At 43.2% G+C, this 21,675-nt stretch overlaps 1 long non-coding RNA gene across 2 annotated transcripts; it reads right to left on the bottom strand.

Annotated features, from left to right (window-relative positions):
* Window positions 1-2,130: 2,130 nt before the first annotated feature.
* Window positions 2,131-7,193, bottom strand: LOC106807373. 2 transcript variants are annotated; one of them, XR_001393660.1, is made up of 4 exons: window positions 7,183-7,193; window positions 3,956-4,022; window positions 3,277-3,349; window positions 2,131-2,691 (listed from the first exon to the last, which is right to left on the bottom strand). It is a non-coding gene; the product is annotated as an uncharacterized LOC106807373 (long non-coding RNA). The 2 variants fall into 2 exon arrangements; XR_001393659.1 differs by lacking the exon at window positions 7,183-7,193 and having other exon boundaries at window positions 3,956-4,134.
* Between the last annotated feature and the right edge of the window lie 14,482 nt (window positions 7,194-21,675).

Below are 21,675 nucleotides of genomic sequence, written 5' to 3'. Positions count from 1 at the left end.
ATGAAGCAGAGTTCTATTGTGTATGGCAGCAAGTCGAGGTCGCGCCGGGTAGCGGCCCTTCATCTGACAAGGGTTATCTAACTGTGCTTGTGTCACCACAGTCGGTTGTCACGTTTCTTATGGACAGCTCTTCATCACCGGATGGAACAGGACAGTTCTCTTGTGTATCGGACAGCAGTAAACCAGCAGCTAGCGTCACTTGGTGGCTGAATGGTAAAGATATCACTGCCGACTCCAGTCAAACAGAGGAAGCGGGTTCAAAAAACAAGACATTTACAACAAAAAGTATCCTGAGTCACAGGTTTTCAACGGAAGATATTGACAAAGAACTTTGTTGTCACATCTTCATTCACCAACGTTTACTCGAAGAAGTGTCAACCGAGATTTTGTACATGGCAGACACCGTGACCATCAGCAGCGACAACAACTCCAGTGAGGATGACGGCATTATTATCGAGGCAGAGAAGCTGGTTCTACGCTGTAATGCTGACGGCTATCCAGAACCATCTTACACATGGTTGCACAATGACCATGCAGGAGATACAAGCTGCAGGCGACGAGCTGGTGATTGAATTAGTCAAGTTTAAACACAGAGGATTGTATGCGTGTTTAGCAACTAGTGTGTTTGGGGAATACATGTCCAGCAACAAGATGAATGTGACCGTGGTCGTGCCAGCAACGTACGTCACCATGAAAATAGACGGCAATGCTGTAGCAGACACAGAAATAATACATGTAGGACCGCATGAAGCTAGCTGCACTACAGACAAAAGCTTTCCGGGAGGAACAGTAACATGGAAACTTGGTGATACATCTGTAGAGGGAGCTAATACTTCACATGTCAGTCAAGTCGATGGAACTATAACGACGTACAGCACACTGACGCGTACGCTTACCGCCGATAATCACGACAAAATACTTGCCTGTCATGTTGACATCCATCATCGTTGTTGTCCAATCATTTCAGTCACTGTCAGATGATGTTCGGCTCAATGTACAGTACATGGGGCAGGTCAGAGTAAGCGGTGACAGTCAGACAGGCGTTATGACTGCCAAGAACGGCAGTGCGCTTTGTCTGCTGTGTGACGCAGACGGAAACCCAGAGCCAAGTTATTCATGGCTTCACAACAAATCATTACTTCCTGCAGAAGTGAACCGCGTTTACGAAAGGGCACAGGTTAGTTTCGTAGATGCTGGTGACTACGCATGCTCAGCCGCTAACATTGTAGGAGTTGTGAACTCTGCTAATTCAATGTCTGTAGTCGTCGTTGCTCCCCAACCAAATACATCGAATACGGCCCTCATTGTCAGACTGGTCATCGCTGCTTTAGGTTTGATCATCTTAATCATCGTCATCGTCGGCGTCTGTGCGAAGAGAAAGCGTGACTCAGAGTCTTCTACTTCTTTGACGAAGAGCACAAGAAATTACCGCGATAACGCTGGAATAAATGTTTTGACAACGGGCATATCCCACAGTGTACCGGAGCAGTATGAGTCGGGACAGGGGGAAAGAAGCTACACCCAACCTCACACAACCTACCTACGACCGCATTACGAGCCCAGTCTCGGGGAGAGCTACACTTACTCTGACATCTTACCTGAAGACTCTTACAGTCAGCGCGCTTCGCCAGTAGGTGGCGCTGGTTGGATGAGAGGAAGCGACGACGACGCTGCCTATGTTATTCCTCCTATGAGAACGTTAGGTTATGGTCAGGGCTCTGGCAACGATTTGAACTCTACGCATTCACCCAGTCGCTGGATTCCCAAAAGCGACACGTATTGTTATGGCGCACAGTCACGAAACACTTCAGATGAGAGTAGCTTTAACACTCTTACATTTGGTGAGAGCGACACCTACCTTGATATCCTACCTAAAGAATCTTACATTTAGCGTGCCACGCCAGTAGATGGCGCTAGTTGGATGAGAGGAAGCGACGACGACGCTGCCTATGTTATTTTTCCCATGAGAACGTATGGTCAGGGCTCTGGTAACGATTATTATTTTATACGCATATATATTTTTCGTGAGCTTTGTGGTATGGGGTTTAGGTGACAGTGATTTTGCATGTTGCCATTTCGGACATTTGTCCATCACCCATCTAAAGTTGAAAACATTTGCAAACAAGCAAATTATTCTTAGAAGAAAGCGTTTTTATTTAAACAGAAATATTTTGTGTTTTACAGTACATCAAAACTGGACAAAGCATCTTCGTAATAGACATGCAAATAAGTACAAATCAGGAATACACTCAATTCATTTACCGAAATACATCTATATGCCTATAAATTTCCGATTTATTGAAATGCTCATCAATTTGCGCATTTATGAACGACATTGCATCGCCGTATTGGGGTTGAGTTGGAAGCATGTATCTCCATCACGATTCTATGTATGTACATAGATCTCTATACTACGGTCTATTAACGCGCTCAGCGTTCAGGAGCCTATACACTAACAGCAAGTCGGTATCTTCGTGCGCCGCGTTAGCCGCGATAGCCTCCGTATCCGCCTCCGTATCCTCCATATCCGCCTCCGTATCCGCCTCCGTATCCTCCATATCCGCCTCCGTATCCGCCTCTGTTTCCGCCATATCCGCCTCCGTATCCACCGCGTCCGTATCCACCGTATCCGCCGCCGTATCCACCGCGTCCGTATCCACCACCGTAACCTGCAGCTGCCATGCCGATGACCTGCATAATATTATGCATATAAGATATAAATGCAAACTGTGTAATATAATGCAATACAATGTAAAATATAGCATAATAAAGTTGTAGGTGAAGGCAGATGATTATTGCGTTCGAAAGTTTTAATCACTACTGAATATATGGAAACATTTTTGCTATGGGTTTTAAGCAGCATATTTATGTATAGCTTGCGTGTGAGCTACAGCAAATGAAAAAATAAAGCAACGGCGATGGAGAGGAATCGAGTAACAAAAAGAGCGAGAGAAAGAGGGGGAAGGAAACACACACACACACATAGTATACAGAAGGAGAGCGAGTGCGAGAGAGAGAGAGAGAGAGAGAGAGAGAGAGAAAGACAGAGAGAGGAATCGAGAGAGGATCAAATGAGAGGAAAACTGGGTGCAAGAGAAAAAAACGACGAGAGTGAGAAAGAAACATCAGGGGCGAGAGAGAGAGAGAGAGAGAGAGCGACAGAGACAAAGAAAATGAGAGAGCCAAAGAAGAGGAGGATGAGATAGCGAAAGGAGAGAGAAAGAGGGAGGGAGAGAGAATGGGGAGGGGAATATTTACGCGTTAGATTATACTCACGGCTAGCACGACGATGACGAGAAGAGCGGCTGTAGTCTTATTCATTTTTCTTTTGAGATTTTCACAAGATTTTCTACGCAAAGATACAAAATCCAGTAAGCCAACGTGGACAACCCTCAATGCAATGTGTCGGGCATGAGCAACATCCTCGATACTTCATCATACTGAATCGTATTGCTGTTCTTCGGAATACGGTTATTAACTAACATGGACTTCGACGGATGACGTAATTTCATTCAGTATGCTAGTATGCTGACAAGCATCTATTTAATGCCTGGATTTTTTTACATGTAAATAACTAGACGCAATTATACTACAATATATATATATAGCAACTATAAAGAAACATATATTAATGTATAATATGTAATATGGTGCGTGTAAAATCTGTACGTAGCGCAAACAAGCGCGCACATATACTGCTATGTCGTTTTGCTACTCTCCATCTGATATCTACCACTAGATTTATAGCACACTGTAACATGTACCACGGATATAAAGAGTAGACCTTATGCATAAGAACAATAGCACATAGACTAGTTATGACAACATCTACACACACTTAGGTGTAGGGAGACCAGACAGGCCCATAGAAGTTTATCATACAGCTCTATATCTAACAGTAGCCAACTGAACACAGTTACCTGTTTCTGACAACAACGACGGCATATCGGCTTACCTTGCTGGTTCTGCTTTGGGTGTGTGCGTGTGTGTACCGAAGGAGCCTGTTGAACACGATGTGACTCCTCTCCTTCGACTCACCCTACATATATACCTGCGCGCTGTCGCATTGACCGCGCATCTGAAACACTCTTCGTGCTCTCGTCAGGCAGTGTTAAACTTGGTGACCCTGACTGATTTACCCAGCACATCACGACGTCGTTCCCCATTCGCTAGTTTATTACCATCTTTGTTTTTCAGCGTGGGTGTCATGTAATTCGTCCCATAGCGCTCCGTAGAGTGGATGCGAGAAAAGGGTGCGGGACGGAAACGGACGGAACAAGGCAGCACTGTGTTTAGCGTAAATTCACGTCAGATTGACTGAGTGATTAGAAACGACCTAGTTTGATCGACGACGACCATTTTTTTAGAGGTTTGACGACATCACTGTGTTCGGCCGGTATTTGTACGGCTGCCAAATATGATGCCGATGTTTACTTGATAAGTCGTGCGACACAGCGCCGTCATTCTACTAGCTAGAAGGTTACGCGGGCCGCCATGTGGCCTCGTCAAATGCATAAATATTATATCAATATATCAAATATATATATATATATAATACTATATATATATATACATGTAATATAATATAGATATATTATAAGGAAGAGATAATACACGGATAGATAGATTGATAGATGATAGATAGACTAGATAGATAGATAGATAGATGAGATAGATAGTTAGATAGATAGATAGAATTAGATATGCCTAGATATGTTGATATAGGTAGGGAGATGCACACACACACACACACAACACAGCACACACACACGACACGACACACACAACACACACACACACACACACACACACACGGCACGCACGCACGCACAACACACAACAACACACACACACACTAACACACTATAATATATAATATATATATATCTATATATAGTATATATACTATATAGTTGTTACGTAATGGGGAGATCTGTCCTGATGGATAAAAAGGGGAAGATGATGTACAAGCCGGTCGGATTACGTGTTCGATGTTAAATTCTCAACCGCAAACAAACACGTCCCGGTGAATTATAAATGATTCGTCTACGTCGGTGTGCGTGTGTGTTGTGGTCGTGGAGTGTTGTGTGCGGAACTCCGTCTGCGCACAAGGGCAACTACGAAGGAGCGCAAGACGACGCACGACAGAAGGTGACAGACAAATAGGAACGGAGAGAGAATTCGTCTCGAGCGAACTGAAAGTCGAGTGCGGCGAGAAGATCGAGAAGGAGCGAGATAGAGAGATATGCATATGCTGATATATTGCAGCTATTCTGCGTCGTGTATCTTATCGAATCACAAATTGCTTGTATCGCAGCGATTACATTATAAACAGATGATAGACGTACGAGATCTGGTCGAACCTAGAAATTCAACTCAGTGTGATATGACTTAGACACATCGGCATTGCCAGAACAATCTCCGTATATTTTACCTTATAAGTTGTCGTAAACGGCTGCTCGCGTTTGCAGATCGCAATATATCAACATGCACTCATCCCAATATACTAATATTATATATAGTTATATATAAATATATATAGTATAACTGTTTGATATGAAAGTTTTATTATTTTGAATGGTATACATTACTTATTGGCTTTATATTTTATAGTGGAGTCTTCAATTTCGTTTCATTATACATAACTAATATAGTATGATTAGTATATGATATAGTATAAATATATATATATTACTCTGAATCATGATCATGCACTTTCCTTTCTGGAGTTGCAACATAGCAAATGGACAAAAAATAATCAAAATATTGAAGGATAGATTTAATACAGAGCAGATAGATATTTATTAGCTCTTGATTAATAGCTTCGACGCAAGTTTGACGTGGTCAGTCAGCCGCAGTAGACGTTTTTGTATATTCTGTTCTAGCTGCTTATCAAATTCAATTAATTTAGGTTTGAGTATATTCACAGGAAATGGCCCCGTTTGGCCAATAATACATTGAAAATAGCCACACTGGCAGTACAGTATTGATGCGTAATATGACCTGCTCTTCTATGAGTAGAAAATGACAGATGTGAGCTTACATGGCGTTTGTACGTGTACGAACTTTTGATACGGCTTGCGCTGCCAGCGTAGCGGGGGCACTGCAGGGACAGGCGCTCAATTTTTATCTAACTAAACCTCATTCTGGCTTCAAAACTAATTTTTGTGAACACAAAAACTCAATTCTGTATATCCGATGTACCAGAAAACTCAATTTTGTAAACACAACTCATTCTGTCAATCCGGGGGTCACAACATATTTTGTGAACACAAACTCATTCTGTGCAATCTGGTTCACACAAAACTCAATTGCTGTCGAACCGGTGTTCACAAAACTCAATTTTGTAAACACAAAAATACATTCTGTCGAACCGGCTTCACAAACTTCAATGTTGGCGACCGGTTCCACAAACTCGATTTGTTTGCCATATTGGCACAAGCATGAAGAGCGGCTACATTGGTTTCTTTCTGACAATGGTAGCCCTTCTTAACATGCGTGTGCCGTATTTGCGGCAACAAATCGAGTTTGTGGAACCGGATTCGACAGAATCTGAGCCGCTGTACCTGCATGGGACGCCCCGTTATGGCGCCCCGTAGGTCACAAAACTCAATTTGTGAACACAAACTAATTCTGTCAATCTGTACCACAAACTCACTTTTTGTAAACACAAACTCATTCTGTCCGAACGTATTCCACAAAACTCGATTTTGTTGCCAATATGGCACACGCATGTAAGAAGGGCTTCGATTGGTTTTCTTGGCTGACGAGATGGTGCCATTTTCATTGCGTGTTGCCATTATTTGGGCGCAACAAAATGATGTTTGTTGGACGGTTCGAAGAATGGTTTTGTGTTTACAATTGAGTTTTGTTGGAACCGGTTCGGAAGAAATTGAGTTTTGTCGTTTACAAATGACGTTTTGTCTGCGAAACCGCGTATCCACAGGAATGAGTTTTAGTGTTTTACAAGAATTGAAGTTTTGTGGGACAGGATTGACAGAATTGAGTTTTGTGTTCACAAAATTGAGTTTTGTGGGACAGGATTGACAGAATTGAGTTTTGTGTTCACAAAACTCATTTTTGTCAAGTTTATAGGTACAAAAATGCCTGTCCTGCATGGTGCCCCGTAGCCGGCGATGACGGTGCAGTTTCTGCAGCAACCACGTGGAACGTCAACGTTACCATGTACTGTGAACCAGACATTGGTTATAATGCTAGCGAACTAGGAGAAATATCTACACAGTGGTTTCGTAATGTTTCAAATTTTGCTAGCAGTGCCACCGACACATACCCACACATTGATGATAACAGCCACGCTACAGGCGAATTCTGCATGATATGATAGTACAAATAGACGACGATGATATAGAGTTTTACCGCCAGCAGAGGCTTCTTAAACAATGTTAAAAACTTGGTTATGTTACCCTAGTGAACTTAATTGTGTTTTACAATCATTACATAGAAAGCGGCTACGTGTTTGCGGTGTGGCGCAACATATAGGTATACTAGAACGCTACACGTGTATACAGGTTCAAAATACAACGCAGAGACACCAGTTTCTACAAACGTCATTATTATAAAATATGAACGTATGAAGGACACAGACTAACATATACAAAATAGTTTTCCAGTTAACGTAGAACGAGTAGCTCATAGTTAGCACACAAACCCACACAGACCTAGACATATACTGTGCGTTCTCGGGTCTAGACAAATAAATAGTGGCGAGGGTATGAATAGAGGCTATAGGCCACAAAATGTTATCTACACCTTAATATTGAACGTTACTGATTAGTACGAATGCGTTCATTCGTAGCCAAGTGTAATGGTGGTTATATATGTCGCTCGGGTTCTAGAGAGGGCAAGGTATTAGCGCTCGAAAATTTCCATACACACTATTACTCGATTTCTGACATGCGCAGTTAGAGAATGGCGGGATAGTCTATGACTAATAGACATATTGGACTCAAATCGCAACCGTCCAAAGATAATGCTGAATATGAAATAGAATATGACAAACCTTAGAATGCCCATGCATAGCTCGCGCCGCCATTTTTATCGCGAGGCATGTACGTTTTCTTCGCTTAAATGGTTTGTAGTGGTTTTCGCGCCGCTGGAAACCTACCATGGAAAGCAACTCCTGTTTAGGGCATGTTACGAACTACTTGCCTTGGTTATTTTTTACATGAGGATGAGACTGTTAGAAGACATTTGATAAGCCCTGAACAGAACCAGGCCGGTCGTCACTTATATCATGTCGATCGAATTCTAATCTAGGAAACATGAACACACGCATCGACGCCTGGTCATGCTGTAACAGAAGACGATGAGACGGAGTTCCACTAGAGCTTCACTGTACCAATGTCAGTCTGTGACTAATAGACATTGGACCCAAATCGGAACAAATCGATAGTGCTGCTGATTACATAATCCGAATATAATGCTGCATAAACCGAAGATAATGCTGAAGATTAGATAGAATATGACAAACATTAGAGTTCGTCTCGATCTCGCTCCGCCAGCTTTGACATATTGACCACGAAGGAAGACAGCTAGGTACTCTTACATCGACGACAACAAGTACGATACGGGTGACTTCAGCATTAAACTTTCTAACTTAAACGTGGATAAAGATGACGCAGAGTTTCACTGCCAATGGAATTAGAACGAGGTAGCACCTGATGACAGACCTTTATCTAATAAGGGTCATATAACAGTGCTAGTGTCACCACAGTCGGTTGCCATGTCTCTTATAGACAGCTCTTCATCACCGGATAGAACGCTACAGTTCGCTTGTGTATCGGACAGCAGTAATCCAGCAGCTAGCGTCTACCGGTGGCTGAATGGTGATGATATCACCGCCGACTCCAGTCAAACAGAGGAAGCGGGTTCAAGAACAAACACGTTTACAACAAACAGCATACTGAGTCACGCTGATAAGGTCTATGTCCCCCAGGGTACTGCCGGAACGTACCCTGGGTACGGTCCGGTATACCAGAACGTACCCTGGTAACTATCTAATATTCCGGACCGTACCTCGCCTACTCCAAACCGTACCCTGACTTTCAGCCGATGTCGTAATACGTACCGCTTGTCGGCAGTAAACGCGCCGCTTTGTGCTCCCGTTCCTCCGTCTCCCGGTCCGTTCCCGCAAAATATTCGTAACCCTTACCTAGACTGGTACCCGGTCGACAGTTCCACACGCTACACTGACGAAGTGTAGCAAAGGATATATGCTGGAGTAAAGGTGGCGAACGGGTACCAGTCTAAACCCTTACCGTGTTACGTTTTACCTCCCGAACCTTGTGTCAGCGAGTCTATACGTTTCCAACCCATTAAGATAATCATACAAATTTTCCTGTTCCACCACAACACTTGGAGCCATGATCTTTCAAAAATCTCGCGCGAAAATGCGCGAAAATGTCGTAAACATTGCGAAAGGAAAACGCATTTCCGATCATCGCGATATTTGCAAAAGGATTGCGCGCATCAGTGTATATAGGTTGAACATTCTTCTTGGTTTCACAGTTTTATACTCCAATCCAACTTTATACAGATATCATACAGGTCTGTATGTATATTTCAAATTTTGCGACATCAGTATAGTGAACGTGGACAGTCAGGGTACGGTAGTGAGTAAGTGAGGTACGGTCCGGTATATCAGATAGTTACCAGGGTATACGTTCCGGTATATCGGACCGTACTCAGGGTACGTTCCGGCAGTACCCTGGGAGACACAGACCCTATCAGCCTGAGTCACACGTTCTCGCCGATTGATAACGACAGAGAACTTCAATGCAATGTCTTTATCCATGGCGACTTAGCGGTAGTGGAATTAGCTGAGACCCTGTGCCTGAGAGACACTGTGACCATCAGCAGCAGCAGCAACCCTACTGGAAATGACGTCTTCTTACCAGAGACAGAGAAACTGACGTTAACGTGCAATGCTGATGGCTATTCAGAACCATCTTACACGTGGTTGCACGGCGACCAGGGGATACAAGCTGCAGGCGACGAGCTGACACGTGACCACTATTAAATCACTTCCTGTTCATTACCCTGTTAGGTTAGAGGATGTGACGCGTCATCGGCCGACCAATCGGAGGGCCCGCAGCTCGCGCACTAAAGCAGACGCGACGTTTTGTGGTTGCATTATTTAGGTTGGCTATCGTGTGTGGCAATGGCATGCACATTGAGATGGGTGGATGGTTACTGGTAATTTAAAACGAATTTTTACAATGTATGGGCCCCATTCGGCTGCGCGACTATTTTTCAGGCACAAATGTGGTGTCGATTAGTAAATTCGCGATATTTTATTAAAACGCCGGACAATATATGTCATAACTCTAATGGTGCACAGCTGAAGTACATGGCTACCTAGCTTTAATATTGCCACTCGGCCGAAAACGGTCGAAATACTATTTTTCAGCTCCTGAAATTAAATTCTTAAGTATAGGATTTTATGGAGGATTTAATAGTGGTCTGTTCTCAGCTGGTGATAGAACGAGTCAACTTTAAGCACAGAGGATTGTACGCGTGTAAAGCAACTAGTGTGTTTGGGGAATACGTGTCGATTAACAATATGAATGTGACCGTGGTCGTGCCAGCAGCGTACGTCACCATGGAAATAGACGACAATACTGTAACAGACACAGAAATAATACATGTAGAACCGCATGAAATTATCTGACTTTAACGTGGAGAAAGTTGACGCAGAGTTTCACTGTCAATGGAATCAGAACGAGGTATGTGACGGAACACTTCAGATGAGAGTAGCTTTAACACTCTTGTCTGAACAATAATCAAAAAGCACTAGGCTGACTTCTATGGCGTTATGAAGAAACTTCTATAAAAACTATATAATATTAAAGTAGAGAATGGACTATAGGAGTCAGTTGCCTAAACATTTCACAATGTTCAGCGCACGTCCTGTTGCCTTAACACGAGAAATGCAATACTACGTGATCATCGCGTTATATTAAAACACAATTTCGGTTTCGTTAGGAAGTCTTTGATTTTCTCTACGGATAATAAATAACAAGATTATACACGATGTGAGACGTGGTTTCGTTCCTGTATCACACATGCAGGATATATATAGTATAGTAATCTATGACTACATATAGTATACTAATATACCGCTTATCCGGACCGCGTTCACACGTACTAAAACCGCAAGTTTCAAACGTTAGTTTCGTAACGTACTACAGAGAAAAAATTACCTATGTGACCGACCACTATAGGTGCTATACTCCAGTTCGAACGCGTATAGCCATAACTGACCAAAAAAGGTGCGTTTCGATACGTACTTCGTATACTACGCGTTTTGTCGTGAGCGCGTCATAGCGAAGTGTTGGAATAACCAGCTATAAGTTAACGTATAGCTGGGCGGTGCCAACATGCGCAATATTAATATAAGCTCACTGCGCACTGTCGAGCTTTTGATACGGCGATACATTTGATCATGGATCCGATACATATGATTATACGTGTAAACTCGGTAAGTCACCACGCGATGATCTAACAAGTTGAGTTTAATTTGTCTTAACAATACAAGATTTGTGTTTTATTTATTAGTTTTATTACATCATAAAGCAGCGTAGTCTATGTACATTACTAGAACAATTGGGCTGATATATAGATGTCGGTAACTCTATACGCCTCTCTATTAGGACGGGTTGTTATTAGGACGTCGGTGGACAATATTATCAAATTATACTGAGGGATGTATATGAGAGTGGTATATGAGAAGGTAACTTTACTCGTTATACGGGAGCCTCACAGGCGTGTAAATACACACAGGTTCCAATCTCTCTCTCTCTCTCTCTCTCTCTCTCTCTCTCTCTCTCTCTCTCTCTCTCTCTCTCTCTCTCTCTCTCTCTCTCTCTCTCTCTCTCTCTCTCTCTCTCTCTCTCTCTCTCTCTCTCTCTATCTCTCTCTCTCTTTCGTTCTCTCTTTCTCTCTCTCTTACTGTGTCTCTCTTCACTCTCGTTCTCTTGTTTATACCCCACAGCTTGGCCGGTTTATTATCATTTGTCAACTATAGGTCACGGCTATATACACACATATTCGCATGTACACGTATTTGACCGCATGGGACATATGACGTCACTGCGTTACAATATAGACATAAATATAACATGCATAGATATGGCTGAACGGATGTGTATATAGGTGAGGTTTTATGTGATGTAAAGAGGCGGCCTTGTTACACATAATTTAACCGCGAATAAATTATTTTTTACCGCGATCAAATTATGACTTTTCCCCCAACGAAAAGACGTCTTACATATCACTATATCGTATCAACAGCTCGTTATAAGTACAGTGAGTTGTTTAACATCAAATGAGATTTTCAAGGCATGACAGAGAAGTTGAAAATAACCGAGATGGGCTATAATCCGCGGATACATGATATGTAACACGGCTCATGGTTGGGTAAAAAGTAATAATTTAACTGCGGTAAAAATAATTCATCCGCGGTTTTATAAAATTATGTGTAACAATGCCTTTGATTGGGTAAAATGTCTATAATTTTACCACGGTAAAAAGAATCATTTATAAGTATGGTGGCCAACCATAGTGAAGCCTTTGTTTTACACATCTAAATAAGCACATCTACATAAACAATTCTCCTCTGTAAAATTAAACCAGCAAACATTGAATGAATATTTATATGTTATCTTAACCCTCTACGTGGATACTGCGTCCAGGCATGCCGACTGGAAGGAGCTGGCGGGGGTCAAGCATGGTCAGCAAAGGGACAGCAAGACTACTGAACAAAGCTCCAGTGGTGAGGTTAGGGTGGCGTCCTGGGCAGAAACGCATTTAATGCTGCCGACGGCAATATCCCATGCAGCCTCTAACGAGCACTAAATTTAGAAAACAAAATGTAATGCTGGTTGGAAATTCCAATACAGTGACCGCTTCACGTTTGAGGACTCATTCCGTGATATTGATTCTCGAACAATGGGCACGGCTATCGTGCGAATACCCCCGTCCGGGTCGCGTGATTTTTATTCCCACTCACATAGTGGCATTAATTTGCATAAGTGGCGCTGATTGGCTNCCACCGCTATCTACACCCCAACGGCTCCACCACACCCTCATAGCTGGCTGCACCCCCCCGGGTGATCAACGATACCACACTGATGCTTCTAGCTGCAAGGCGTACCACACTAGCTCTAGGAACCCGAACGAAAGCAACTGGCGGCGTCCTCTCAGCACGCGCACTGCTGACCGCAGCCTGCTCATGGCTGCGCAGTGCCTGCATCCAACTCCGCCTCTCCGAGACAGACCCAGCACCACTNGTGTGGCGTTTGTCTGACTTGTCTTTCTCGAGACGCTCCCTGCCTCTCACACAAAGATGCGGTTATGAGGGTCCGCTAGAATCCTGCAGGGCTTGTTGCTCCGGTCATTCTTCACCACTTGGTCATGTTTTTGCTTTGGTCTGCCTGCTCTCTTCTGGCGCAATCACGGGCTCATCTGTTGGGTGCCCGGGGCGATCCGGGGCCTAGTGCTATGCCTTCCGGGATGCGCGGTGGGAGCCACTCGTCAACCTATTAGAATTGTGGCACCACGTCCCACGTCCTGGTTGATGCAGTTGCTTGCGTAGAAGCGGCTGGAGTTCGAGAGCTGGACTTCGTCCTTTTTTAGCCGCCTTGTTACGTGGTGCATCATCAGCGAATCATGGCCGCGAGTTGGGTCGTGTTTCGCGAACATGCTCGGTTTAGGTGGACTTCCGCTTGCGTGCCGGGGGCCATAGCCTTTGTCTTGGGAAGCATTTATGCAGCGATCGAGGCTCTTCTAGCACACGGGGGTCGCAATACAACCCGACCCGGGGGGTAAGCAGGTGTGGGTACGATGGCTGGGATAAGAAGGTGAAAGGTAGCTAGCTGCGCACGGGAGATTGGTTCCCCGTATGCACGGGGTTGCAGCGAGTGATAGTAGGCTAGCTTGCGTTTCCTTCCGCTGCAGATTGAAAAGCATGTCTGCCAGGTTAGCAGAATTCTGAACGCATTCGAGTTTGTCAGCAAATCATCACCGTGCTGCTCCTGGAGTCTCCGTCCGGAGGCGCGGCTTCGGTGGCCGGTCCTAGCAAAAGCGCAATGCAAACAAATAAAACAGTCGGGTCAGCAGTGCTCGAGAATTGCTCCACTGTATTAGGGGTTTTCAGACATGTAGAAGGGTGTGACTCACACAACTGTCAGGATATCTATCGGGCTGGATGAATTTTTTAACCACCTCCTTTGTATCGGATCACGGGAAATCACTTAAACGGTTTTATGGCTCTCAGGGGATTCAACATATTGCTCATTTTTTGAAGAACTCCATAGCTTCAATATAACTTGTTCAGGACAAAGTTTGGCTTCGTTAGGGCAACGTTTGTAACTTGCCTAACCCAAGTTTCTCAGGGGAAAGCAGAGAACTCATTAAGGACCATGGAGTCGTATCTCTGCTAAATGGACGGAGACCCTTTGCACATTACCGTCCAACCATATTTGCCGGCAAACAATCTATAGGAATTTATGTGTTGGACATACCAGAACTAGGGAGATCGATGAGCGGTGGGTAATGTAGCAGTACAGAACTATAGTCCCATGCGATGGATTTGGATAGCAGGGTGTATTCCAAGTAACGGCAATAGAAGTTATCATATAATGTTTTAGCAATTTTACCGTTCAGAACAACTGGATCTGTATAAAGCAAGGAAAGCCTGAAATTCGGTGGCTTTCCATCCTGCAATCTCAGCAAGGGCTCTTGGTTTCCTAGCAAAGTCATTTGTTATATGCCAACACATGGCCAGAAGATATTCCGAGAGTACCATTTTCACCTTAACCCCTAAACGTCACTTCAAGGGGCCTTTTATCCACAACAACAGGAGCCTCTTCATTACACCAAGACAGACAAGGTGCATGTAATCCAATGGGAATTTGGAAACCATCCCTAACGAGAGACGTCCCAATTGGTAGGGATGTTTATGGTGTTCCTCCTCTGTCATTTCAGATCTGTTCGCAGTGGGGCATCTGTCTCTGGAAACGTCATCTTTCCATCATACACACCAGGCTGGGTGCATTTCTCACAACCTGAATAGCCAGAATGATATTTGACACCTTTAAGAAAGGCACGAGCAGGGCTATCACAAACAAATAATGATATCTCTATACAGTAGTCCTGGCCATCATAACTCAAGCCATTTGTCTGAAGATTAACCATTTCTTCCACAAACTCTTGTAAATATTCCTTAGCATCATTGTGCTTTGTATGACCGGAGTATAGACCAATTGTGAAAGGTTCTGGCATGCTTGAATCAACCAACAAACCTACTATATGTCAAAACTGTATGTTGCTGCTCTTAAATAATGGTCCATCAATATTAATCTGAAGACGTACTGTGTTTATATTTCTGAGTTTGATATCATTTGAGAGCCGGGAAATTATCTGATCAGCAATTCCAAAAGGATAGTATAAGCCAACAGCAACATGTATAATGCCTTCTTTGTTTCTTTGTCAACTACTGTGTGACAAACGGCTTTTTTTCGCGAGGTGGTAATTCTGGCAGCTTGAAAACGATGCCATTCTTTACTGCTGGCTTGGGCTTGAGTAGCCGTTTCCACATTTTTGGCTTCTTCTGTCACAACTGTTCTTTCTTTTACAACTTCGCATTGTTTTTCGATCTGAATTGATAAAATCACCATCTATGAGTTCGGTCAACACAGTAGAATATTTTTGTCTAAAACTTTCGGGATGTAATGTGTTGCATATTTGGGCACAATAGATAGCAACACGGGCTTAGTGTTCGTACTGTGCAGCATGCTGAACATGCTCCTCAGGTGTTGGTGGAGGGATGTCAGGTAGCTTTTTTTCCATCTCGTGTTTGTCGGCAATGGAGTTCCAGCTAGAGTAGCATAGTTTTTTCTTCTTTATTTTGGCTGATGAGAAATCGATATCCTGTTACACAGGGATGAGAATCTTCCGCGGATCCGCGGAAATCCGCGGATTGCACAGTCCCAGGGTCGATTTTGTGAAACGTCTAAATCCGTTGAGAGAAAATTTTAGGGGGGTTTAGAATGTACAAATTTCTATGTTACAGTCCAACAGTACCTTCATTTAATAACATTGTAATATAGTTTGCTTTACAATATAGACACGGCTTAGTTCACTGTTTGAGATTGTCAGACGTTGGCTGCAACACATAAACAATGAAACACACCTTAAGTTTAAATGTAACATAGCATACGAGCAGTATATAGGCCAAATACATAAACTCAACATTATCCACCATTATAATCCAATATAACACATCACAACACAATATCACACAATATAACACATTATAACACAAGCACTGCCCCCTGCTGTGGGACATATCCGCTTACCCCTGCAGAACACTACTCCGGTAGGGCCACGTTCACTGCCCCGACATACACCGGCTCAGCATCACCTGCGTGTCATAAATCCACATCTGCACACACACGAGAACCGCTTGTCCAGATTCCCTCTGCGACAGAGATGGCACCTCTTCTTTCCCGCGCAAATCCAAGAACAAAGGCTTTATCCTAAATCCCCCCTAGCTTTCTTACACTAACACCAGGCGGCAGCACTATGCAGAGTAAGTCATGTACAAAACAACACTACAGACTCCGAATAAATGAGTGTACCAAAACACACGCTCACACAAACATGTTACAATATGATGTTTCCTACTATACCGACATCGTTAGCTAAACGTAACGGTTTTGCGTACAGAAATGCCGTTCAATAACGTCGACTCTTGTACCCCGACGTGAGTCCTAGGACCGATCATGTGTGGAACACGAACTTACACACCGATTACACGTTGATTAAAACTGCGCGCGCCTGTCGCGCGTGACAGGCTCCTGCTACCGTATACCCGCCCATGGCCCCATGGCCCATGACGACATCTAGCTCTTAAATATCTCAAATCTCTCAAATCTAAAACAATTCCGCTTCAACCCGCATAATGTTGATCAAGTTAGCTGACCGTGAGATTCAGCCATACGTACGTTGTCATTCAGCGACACATGACTAACTATACCTGCTACATCGACACCATACCTACTAACCATACATACACACATACTATCCTGTAAGCTTGTGAAACAATTAACTGTATCGGCATTTATTATTATGAATATTGTTCCGCTCTGCAAGTAGCCTATAAGTATCTCAATAACATAACCTGCACCTTTCGGATACAGGATAAGAAACATGGTGCATGTATATATACAGTATTTCACTATCACCTTATTTTCACCTTCAGTATATTACACGCTGTGGGTTTAAACTATCGTTTTTAACTTTACTTACGATTGTATATATGCCGACACAGTTTGTTTCACTCACCGTTTACGTATCTTCGTCTCGTTCAGCTCTTGTTCCTTGTAAGTTGCGTTCTTGTTCCGTTCTTACTGGAAGGCAGCATACCAGTATGCTTTCTCCTGCGTTACAGTTTTCGAATTTCGCAGTTCTGCTGCAGCTTGGATGGCAAACAGTAAAGAACCGACATGGGTACACATCTCTCCCAGATCTGCCATACAGTTACAATGTCCCGCTTGAATGCTCCCTTTCCCTCACCCATGGCTTCAGGGGGGTTTATTTATCCGTTGTGAATGGCCCACTCCATCTCGTAGGGTGCCACCACATCACCCAAGTCGTGCTCCCTCAGGGGCAGCAGTGGATGCGCGGTGCTGAGTGCCGGCATGCCTGCTATTCTAAACTCGAATTCGGGTTCAAACAGGCATACGCACATGTCGACCCACTGACAATCCTTCATTAGAAACAGCTGTATCGCTTGCCTTTCCTCCTTGCAAACTATCATGAACAACGTTCCATCCTTGATATCGCTGAAATCCACAAATGTCTTACAATTACCAATCAACAACCAACTGAACTGCACGTTTTTTCAATACAGAACATTCCCTTTCAATTGACACATCGAACTGACGCACTACACCACGCAGAATAACAGGCTATTTTTTACGCCTCTACCAATTTCGAGTAAGTCACGCATTATGACGTTTACGCGCACATGCTTACCGACACAAAACCAGCCTATCGTACGGCTGCTCCAACTTCAGCACTTTGCCAGGACCTGTCTCCTTTGTCACTGCTTTTTTCTTGCCGTGTACACTTTTCTTTATTCGCAGGATATGTCCTATAACTCGTGTTATCAGCCACAAAGTTCTCGTCAAGCTCGCTGACTGGTAAAGTCTTCACATCTTCAGCATTGACAATTGCGGTTGCCTGCTCGCTTCGGCCGGTCAAAATATAGCGGCACAACATTTCGCTCAACTTCAATCTTCTATAGTACGTATAAGTATAACCTGCACACGCTTTCTTCCCTGAATGTGAGACGCCTATACCTGCTCGTGCTATAAATATTGTTCATGTCAGCGACCCTGTGACCATGGTAACGTCGTCACGTGTCATACATCCCACCTGTAGCCACCGTCCTGGCGAGAGCTGAAGTGGCGGGCCTGCCATGGCTTACTCATTAGCACTCGCTGACTATATACATACCCTTTCATCTTGCCGAAGACGACGTGGGTGTACCCCAGTTTATACGAACATGCAACATAGATCCCACTCAGTGCGCACAACGTGTATTACGTCATCCTACACGCATTCTTCCAACTATTTCATCACTACCTTAGCCCATGCAACCCCAATCCTTCAGTGCGGCCACTAGCCAATCTAATCTAGATGCAATATTTTGGTTTGCGGATAATCTCCTATAATGTGCCTATTTGACAGGGTTATTTCGCAAAGGCAATCATAAGCAAGCACAGTTGGATCAAACCAGACAACAAACCATTAATTTTTGGTCGTTTCAAACTACCAAGTGATTATCAATTTGTTTCTTTGTCTTCTCTTTGCACGCTACACGTTTTAGGCACGCTATTTCACAGCGCTTCATTGTAGCTGTCATGAGGTTTTCACATACGGCCTAAGGCCTTGTAGGTTTTCCGACATTGTCCGATAGCCGTGAATGACAAACATCCTGACAGTTAGTGTATGCTAAGTCTTACACTAGGAAAAGTGAAAGACGCATGAAGGACGTACACTGTCAACGTCAACGCTGTAAAACACATCCACCGACAACCGTGCACTGACTCATAACAAAGTTAATAACATTCCGTCCAACGACAGGAGCCGACCCACGCGCAAAACACGAACACACACGTCATAAACACGGACATTCCTGATAACATCTCCCTCGTCATGAGCGTCGGTCATTAGCACGTGCATATCACCATGCCAGCTTCTCAACCAGCCGAACGCTAACAGGTGGAGGCGAGATACCAACGGGTGCGCAGATATCTATAGGCCTATCCAATTGTGCACACAGACACGCATACACACACAGACGCACGCACGCGCGCGCACACGCACACAGGTCTACACACGCACACGGACAGACACACACGCACGCACACACACAAGGGGGTACATCATACCAATGTGTCCCGCTACCTATGTGACCCACCCCCTGGTACCTGTTTCCTGGTACCTACGTTTCCCAGTACCTATGTTCCTTCATATTAAAAGGGGGTACTATTTAGAGTCATGAGAGAATAAAACTATGCTCAGTATGTCTCCCTTAAAATATCTTTTAATACAAATGAAATAATACTGAATTACAGCACCAACCCTTTAAATACGGGACTGAAATTCTTTTAACACAAAAAAGAAGTATGTTTTCCGGTACCTATGTTCCTCCATATTAAAAGGGGGTACTATTTAAAGTCATGAGAAAATAAAACTATGCTTAGTATGTCTCCCTTAAAATATCTTTTAATACAAATGAAATAATACTGAATTACAGCACCAACGCTTTAAATACGGGACTAAAATTCTTTTAACACAAACGAAAAAAATTTTGAATTTGAACGTCCTATTTTGGAGCACGCCAGTCGACCTACTTTCGAGCCACGTCCACTTTTTGGCAAAAATGGAAATGGCCATCTAAATTCTTTCTATTTTGTTCCCCAAAACAGTTGTTACTCTTATGGGAGAGATGACAACGTCCTATTACGTTTATTTCGTCTAACTGGTTAACAACTCTACAATCATACCTATATACGTGTAATATTGTGTTTTAGATTCTTCGTTACAATAATTTGACTGGAATATTTTATTGCTTTTATTTGCGCGATATTCGAAAACTAAAATGGCGATCATTTAGGCGTAGCGCTATCTCTCGTCAAGATTTCAGACTCAGATCTGAAACATTTATTTTCGCATCAAAACTTATGCAAAATGCGTATATCATTATCAAGAGTATATAATGGGAGATATGCTATATAATGGGAGTTCTCCCATATATACTTTTGCTTTATATACCCCCTCCCTATTCTATTACACCCAAGGTGGGCTACAATGTCACTGACACTTTCATTTATTTGAAAATTAACGAAAAAAACCATAATTTTTTGTTTGCTGACGTAACAGCCTAGGCCTAATCCTTAAATCCTTTGTTTCTTGTACTGGGAAACATAGGTACCTGGGTACTGGGACACATAGGTACCGGGACACATACGTGCCGGGACACATAGGTACTGGGAAACATAGGTACCTGGGTACTGGGACACATAGGTATGGACTCCACACAAGCACAGACGCACGCACTTTCATTTACCCAATTTTTTCCTTCCTTTTTGATCTGCTGTATAAATACTCTTTTCATTAATCTATTGTTATCTATCTTAACTATGTATTGTAGTAGCATGAGTTTTTTGTATCCTATTTTATCTGTTATTGGTAAAATTCTTAACTCTCCTTAGTGCTTCCAGTGATGTTTTACTATGAGTCTTTATTGTTTTGCGCAGGCACTCATTTTGGAAATCCTCCAACATTTTTACTTTTTCCTTAGTTAAGTTAGTCTATGTTTCACTGTTATTTGGGAAGGAAGGTAAAACTGTGCATTCGTATAATTTCACTCTTGCTTCTATAGTATGATTTCCATAATTTTTCTCTTCTGCCCATGATAATATTTCCCGTGCGATGTTTAGTTTGGTTTTTCCCCATGTAAGGGCCAGTGACTTTGGGTTCCCATAATAGCCCATTACCCGCGCAATTTGCGATTGTCTTGATACAGTTTCATTTAGAATACTTCCTATGCAGTCACCTGCAACACTAGCTGTTATGCTTGCCCACAGTTCGATTCAGTTATGTTTCGATGGCTTGCCCACACTGACGAAGATGCTTGCATTGAAGTCTTCATTTTCAGGTGTGGCGTTGTAGAGCGTAGTTTGTATGTTATAATTTAAAGTATAAATAATCAAGAAGACGTATAGAATTTGTGTCCACTAAAGAAATATATTGTTTACAAAAACTGTCAGCGTCACGTCTCCGTCTCGTCTCGTTCCAATCCCGTTCAACCGTCCCCTTCAAATGCCCTTCCAATCTTTATATATGACTCTCTCGTCCAATCACAGCCCAGTTCCCCTTTACTCTAACCAATCACACACCACCACTCTCTCTCGTGTTCAAACTATTACGCGCGAATGCACACATGGCCGGCATGTGTGTAAGTGTCAAACTAACTCTGTAGCCCCTATCTGCTAGTACCCCACCTAACTAATTCTAATCTACATGCGAAATGGTCGATCCTAACCTATGCCTCTATATTTACCAATTCAATGCAACATA

This window comes from Priapulus caudatus, unplaced genomic scaffold (assembly GCF_000485595.1).
Source record: "Priapulus caudatus unplaced genomic scaffold, Priapulus_caudatus-5.0.1 Scaffold210, whole genome shotgun sequence".
Taxonomy (NCBI): Eukaryota; Metazoa; Priapulida; class Priapulimorpha; order Priapulimorphida; family Priapulidae; genus Priapulus; species Priapulus caudatus.
Note: the sequence above shows the minus strand (reverse complement) of the source record. Positions and strands in the feature narration are given on the sequence as shown.